Source organism: Psammomys obesus, unplaced genomic scaffold (assembly GCF_907164565.1).
Source record: "Psammomys obesus unplaced genomic scaffold, mPsaObe1.curated_primary_1811, whole genome shotgun sequence".
NCBI lineage: Eukaryota > Metazoa > Chordata > Mammalia > Rodentia > Muridae > Psammomys > Psammomys obesus.
Window position 1 is genome coordinate 871,034 of NW_026591086.1, and position 6,935 is coordinate 877,968.

Below are 6,935 nucleotides of genomic sequence, written 5' to 3' on the forward strand. Positions count from 1 at the left end.
GATCCGTGGAGAAAACCCGCATTCGCATCTGTGTAGCATTTTGTGCTACTTGATTTTCTCCCCTGCTTTGGCTAACTTCTCACTGGAAGCTGGCCGCGGTGAAAGCCAGACTTTGAGCCAGTCACCCTGGCACCTGCTGGCGGCCCTAGCCAGTTGGGAAGCTAAGGTGAGACATTGTTCCACAGTAGACTGAGCGACAAGGCAAGACCCCTGTCTCCAAGACAAGAGTGTGTCAGAAGAGCAGTGTTGTGATTGGTGATTGTAATCTCACCACTGGGATGGCAGAGGCTGGGGGATGGGGAGCTCAAGTCAGTAAGATCCTGTTCTAAAACGAACGGATTAAAAAAAGAAAGGAAAAAAAAATCTGAAACAAAGATTTCTTCCAGGCCTGTTTTCAGAGTCATTAGTTCAGCATGCAAAAGCCAAGGGAGCCAATCCGAGAAGACAAGCAGTGCATTTCCCTAAATGTCCACAGCCCTCGGGGGTGCTTTAGACCGTCACACCAGCTATGGAAATCATTGTTTGTTTTTTACCACTAGCCACACAGCACCTGGCACACCTGGTTTAGGGTAAATCACACAAAACTGTCATTTTTTTACAACTGCATATGAGAACCATCCTTAGGTTCCACCTAACCTCTTTACCTCCTTACTATGACCACGTCAAGTTTGACCTCTAGCATTAACCCCTTCGAAAGATGAAAACAGTGGTGCAGAGAAGTCAGACGAATTCTTGAGGTTCCCGCACTTGCAGGGGTCAGGGCTGGAACTAGTCCCTCTCTATAGTAGAAGATCAGGGAGTCAAGGTATACCCCTTTCTAGGAAAGTCTCAGTGGCCCGTTTTCTCTCGTGTTGCACACTGGAAGATGGAGTTTTGATTTGCAGCTGGGGTTGGGTTTCAGCACCTATAACCCTTTCATTTCACATCAGCGCCTTCTCTTGGGACCCTGGAAACCAGCGAGAAGGAGGCTTTTTCCACAGTGATGGAGGATACCTACCCGGGAGCCCAGCTCGCCTCCACACCTGCTCTACCCCTTCTCCCTTCAGCTTTCATTTTAAATTTTCAGCCGGCTCCCGACCGGGAATTGTTGGGCGAGAAGCGCCATCGTGTGGCCCAAAGTCCTGTATACCATACCGACAGATCCCAGGAAGGGATTCGAGATGTGCAGCCTGTTTGGAGAAACTCAGTCTTGATCACTAAACTGGGACCAGGGTCTTCTCCAGGACCCTGTCCTGTAACTGCAGTGTTACGTAGGAAAACAAGCAAGGCTGGTGGTGATAAGTCCAAAAGCACAGCGACATGCAGGAGCTCAGTTAAGACCTTCAAGTTTCACTGAATCGGATTCGCTGGATCAACTAGAAATCACCTGTGAATCAGGTGACCTGACTGTCAGGTGGCGAACAACTGCTTGTCCTTTAAATGGGGATGCTTTGAAAACCCGGGAAATGTGAGCTGCGGTGCTGACCATGCCCGCTGTGCCCCAGCTGCTGCCACTCAGGGCTGATTCTACATCAGGAGCTGAGCCCGGGAGCAGCCATCCACAGACATCCTGGCAGGTGGGGACAGACCTGTGACTTTGGAAAGCCCCCTTTCATTACAAGGTGAGACAGTGTCTTCCCGAAAGTGGTTTCCTTAGATCTTTCTTTCAGTGATGTTTAGAACATTCTTAGGAATTTACTTTCACTACTATTTAAGTGTGGCAAAATTAACATCCAAGGTGATGATTAATACTCACCCATTATAGCCAGTTAATGATGTCCACAGGCCCTGCACTTTGACAGGTAGCGATCACTTAATTGTCACCTTAACCCTCTAAGTTAGAAGTGTTACAGCTCTGCATCTGAGACACACTGTCATTCCAGCACCATCACAGAACAGGGACTATGACTCCAGTCTGGGTGGACGATGACGACGGTGATGATGAGGATGATGATGATGATGATGATGATGATGATGATGATGATGATGCCGGGCTACATAGTGAGACTGTCTGTAAAAGGGGGGGAGGGGATTGAGGGACGGCTCACAGAGGACCGAGGTTTTATTCCCACTAGTTACATCAGCTGGCTCACAACTACTCACATCTCCAGCTCTGGGGAAACCCATCTCACCCAGCTCTTTGGGCACCTGCAAATGCGTGGTGCACTTAATAAGCTCATGAAGGCAATGCACATGTGTATAAATGAATACATATTTTAGTCAAAATAAAATAATGGCAGAGCTAGGCATAATGACTCAAAGCCGTAACCCAAACTATTAGGAGATAATAATGATAATACTTGTACTACTACTACTACTAATAATAATAACGAAGTATTACAATTATACTAGATTCACATTTGAGACAAATAAGGCCTTATGTGTCCTCAAGACACCCCCAAAGCTGACTGCTTGCTGTTCACCCGTCCCCCTCACACCAGTCAGTGTTCAGCATCTCTGGTTGCTCTGCTCGGCATTCCTAACTCATGAATGAATTTAAGCTCTGAGCTGCCTCAAACCCGCCACACATCCTCCAGCACAGGTCACGTGCAATACGACCTCAGCCTGGATCCCTCTCTGTTCCCCAGAACCTTTACACGGCGATGTCTCGTGCTGGCTACTGATCTTAGTAAGAGCGCTTCCCTTTGTTCATCAGGTAAACTGTCAAACAAGCCACCAACAATCTGTGATTCGTGTGGTTCCAGTCACTGAGGAAGGTAGCTCCCTCTTTGCAGCCCCAAGAGAAATGGGGAGCATTTGTGTGAGTGAGCATCCACTCTGGTTAGGTCACAGTGAACACAATGGAGAGGACACCGGCTGGTGGAATGGAGAGTGGCGCTGGCTGAGAGAGACTGCAAGCTGACCGTGGGGCGTGAGAAGAGACTTTGTGGGATCGGAAACATCTTTCCCCAGCCAACCTCCTGTGACTAACTCAGACCTTCCCGTGACAAGCCTTCAGTGACATCCAAGGCCTTCCACACGCACGGCTTGCAGCCACCCTTACCTTTACACCTTAGTGCAAACTTGTCATCACTGTCTGTCCCTCCCACTAGGCTAATGCCAGGCAAGCCCCGGCTTATAATATAACCACATACATGCCCAGCCCTTTTGCCAAATGACAAATAAATTGGCAAACAGACAATGCCTTCCACCCCAAAAGAATATCTGTCGTATGTTGACATCTTGTGTGGCATGAGATCTGTTCAATGTCAGTTTTGGCCAGAGGCAGGCACACAGCCACTGGGGAAGCAGGCTAAACCACACAGGGACCATAGAGAGAGCTATGGGGTTTGGGGTCTCATATGGCCGTTATCTTGCAATGTCTTTGGGTCAACACCATGTTCCAAGGATCAGAGACAAAAAAAAAAGAATGGAGAAACTGAGGAGGCAAAGAGTCAGGCAGGAGCAGACCAAAGGCCGGAGAGGGACTTCTTGAGGATGGACAGTTCAGACTGACTTACTATCACAGCACCCTGGGAGGCTTTCCACCTCTTCCTCTGGCTGCTGCATCATCTCAGGATTCCGTGTCACCCTCCATGCTCTTGACTCAGTGCCGGTTAATGGCTCAATGTTTTACATCCACGTGATCAACTCTATCAGCTTCCCCTGCTTTCCAGTCTGGCCTTGGTGGCTGCTTGCCAGGAGACCTGCCCTTCCATCAGGAACATGTCAGTTGTGCCCTGTCCTTCCCACAGTTCTGATGACTGTCTTTCGAATGCCATTCTCTCTCCCAACACAATACCACCCCTCCTGCTGAAGTCTAAATCCATCTTTCAAGACTTCAGACATCCATAAAGCCCTTCCCTCCCTTAACCCTAGGGTACATATGCTTTTCTGCATTTACACACTTCCTGGGCAAGTGGAGACGCTGGGTGAAGCTGCAGGGATCCTGGCACTGTTTAATCCTGGTTCATCCTAATCTCTCCTTTGGATCACCGGCTGCTGAAGGGAAGCGTGTGTTCTGCTGCACACTGGCTGCTTAAAATAGACTCCATGGAAAATATCACCGTTGTCTCGCTTTACAGAATGGAACCACCCTGTTCCTCCACTTGGGGATTCTATATTAGCTCAGTCCTTCTGAAACTGGAAGCCGTCTGGCAAGACAGAATCTCCTCAGAACATAGGGTAGCGGGCACAGGGATCTGGAAACAGCAGCTATGCCTGAATTCACCTCAGTCACTAAGCTGTGAGAACCAAGTTTCAGTGGGGATCAGGTTGAGTTCATAAGAATTAGAATGTCTTGTGGTACTGGGTATGTATGGTTGAAAAATGAGTGGCCTCCCAAAGATGTTCACCTGGCCCCAGAACCTATGACCACCTTGCCTGGCAAAAGAGATTCTGATCACTTTATTAAATTAAAGATCTTGGGATGGTCCAAGTGTCCTGAATTATTCAAATGGTAGGGACTGATATCATTGCAAATGGCCTTATAAAAGAGAGGCAGTGTAGAAGAAGTTTTGGTTTCTTTAAAAACTCAGTTATGGGGCTGGAAAGATGGCTTAGCAGTTAAGAGCACTGACTTGCTCTTCCAGAGGACCTTGTTCAAATCCTAGAACTCATGTGGCAGCTCACAACTGTCTGTAACTCCAAGATCTGACAGTCTCATGTAGACATGCATGCAGGCAAAACACCGATGCACATAAAATAAAGGTAAATAAATTTTTAAAAATTAGAAAAAACTTAAGAAGTTTCTTTTATACTCGGTTATTTTATGTAAATCTTTTTGTTTTAATCCCAAGTGTGGGATATGGGACTGCCTTGGTTTATCCACAGCTGATAATTGCCTCGTGTGGGGCATAGTCTTTGCCATCTGGCAAAAGATTCATGTGACTTGGAGAAGGGCACGGTCTTTGCCAGCTGGAATTAGTGGAATTCTGAGGACTCTGGGAGGATATAAATACCAGAGCCCAGAGAGAGGAAGGGGCTTAGAGGAGATGGGTGGAGGAGGAAAAAGGACTGCTTGTTCATCTTGCTGCATTTGTGTTTGCTGAACTGCTAGATATCCTGATAGCTGAGATTGGTATTTTCCCAAAAAACCAGACGACCCTACTCAGCCAGAACTAAGTCTGAAGATATCTACATCCTCTTTCCCTTCTTACCTTCTTTCTCTCCTACCTAGAATGGGGGGTTGGTGGTGGAAGGGAGGTAGAGGCTTTAGGAACCCCAAATAAAAGAGTTAGAAAGTAACACCTACAAGGCAGAGATTAGGGTGAGCAGTTGGAGCTCTGAGGAAGCAAGAAACTGGGGTCATGCAAGGAAAGGGCCACTAGCCAAGGAATGCAGGCATCCCCAGAGGCTAGGGAGAGCATTCAGAGGAACAAGCTCTACCAACACTTTACCAATATGACTGACTTGGGCTCTCTCACTTCCAAATTTTAGGGAAACAAGCTTGTGGGTATTCTATGCTTTTATATTTGTGATCTTTTATTTTATAGTTATAATTTATTTGTGATAACTATTTATGATACATTATTAATAGCGGCAAGGGACAAATCAAAGTCAACCAGTGATTCAGAGAATACAGCCTTCTGTTAGAGCCACTCTGTTGTGTTCTCAGCTGTTGCCTAGTAACCCAGTGATGGGAAGTTTACATGGTGGTGAGAGGGTAGAGTGTGGGGGTGAAGGGGCAGAAATCCAGCAGCTAAAGTCCAGGGAGTATCGTTCTCTTTTAAATTCATCTCTTTCTTTCCTTCATTTCTTTCTTTTTGTCCCTTTTTTCCTTTTATATGTATATGCACATACATGTGTGTGAGGGCTAGAGAACAGTGTCTTTCTTCCGGTACCATCTACCTTGCTTCCTGTCTGAGCCAAAGTTCCTCACAGGTTTGGAGTTTATGCTAACAGACTGTGGTAGTCCCAAAGATCCACCCATCTCTGCCTTCTCAGTGCTGGGATCACAAGTGTGTCTCACTAAACTGGGCCTTTTAGAATTTTTGTTTTACTTTTAAATTTTTTAACATGGATTGTAGGAGTTGAACTTAGGTCTTCACGCTTGCAAGACAAGAACTTTATTGACTAAGACATCATTATACTCCCTGCCCTCCACATTCCATCTTTGTAGGTTTTTACATACCCAAACTAAGATAGTCTTGACCAGCTGACCCCCTGGAATAATTGTTCACCTCAAGAAGGACAAAAATCAGTCAGAGCACCTTGGTTTTCCAAATCATCTTTTATTGTTTCCAATTAGACTTCTCTCAAAACCCATGTATTTACTATCCAAAATTTGTGAGTCGTAACCCAGATCCCGGGATTTACCACCAACTTCAAAGACAGAAAGGTTGTCTCCTAGATGTGAGTTCAACCCCTAGAACTTTTCAAGCAGACTATGTCTTACTAAAGACAAAAGCATTTTAAACCCCAAAGCAGAGTGGACCACCACAACTTCACATCCCACAGAGAAGAAAACCCAGAGACAAAAGCAAAAAATGCATTGGGCTCTGAGTATCTTCTCCATCCCGCTGCTCTTTCCTGTCTGAAACACAGGTTTACACAGTGCCTTCCCCACAGTGCTTCAGATTGGCCTATGACAAACTGTTGCCTGGTAAGGCCGAGTGGACTTCTCTCTCCCACTCTGTTTGCTCACAGAGAAGAGCCTTCAGACAGAAAACTTTAAAGAAAGCCACATTCAAGGAAGGAATCTGTGCAGATGAACCATGGTTTTACAGCTATCTGTAAGACAACTCTCCAGAAATTGCTTTTTTTCTGGTCAAGCAACAGATGAAAGAAACCTCCCAAACATTGATATTGGCACTTGGAAAACAGTGAAGAAGAGGACGCAAAGGCCAGACGTGTGTTCACCTGGGGAATGTGTCGGCTTGAAGTTCTCAGGGCTGCCACGCAGTTTGCTGTCACTTCTCCCTCTTCAGAGTTAAAATTTCTCAGCTTCAGACACCCAAGATCACATAAATTAAGGTTTTTATTATTACTATTTAATCTGAAGAACATAACACATG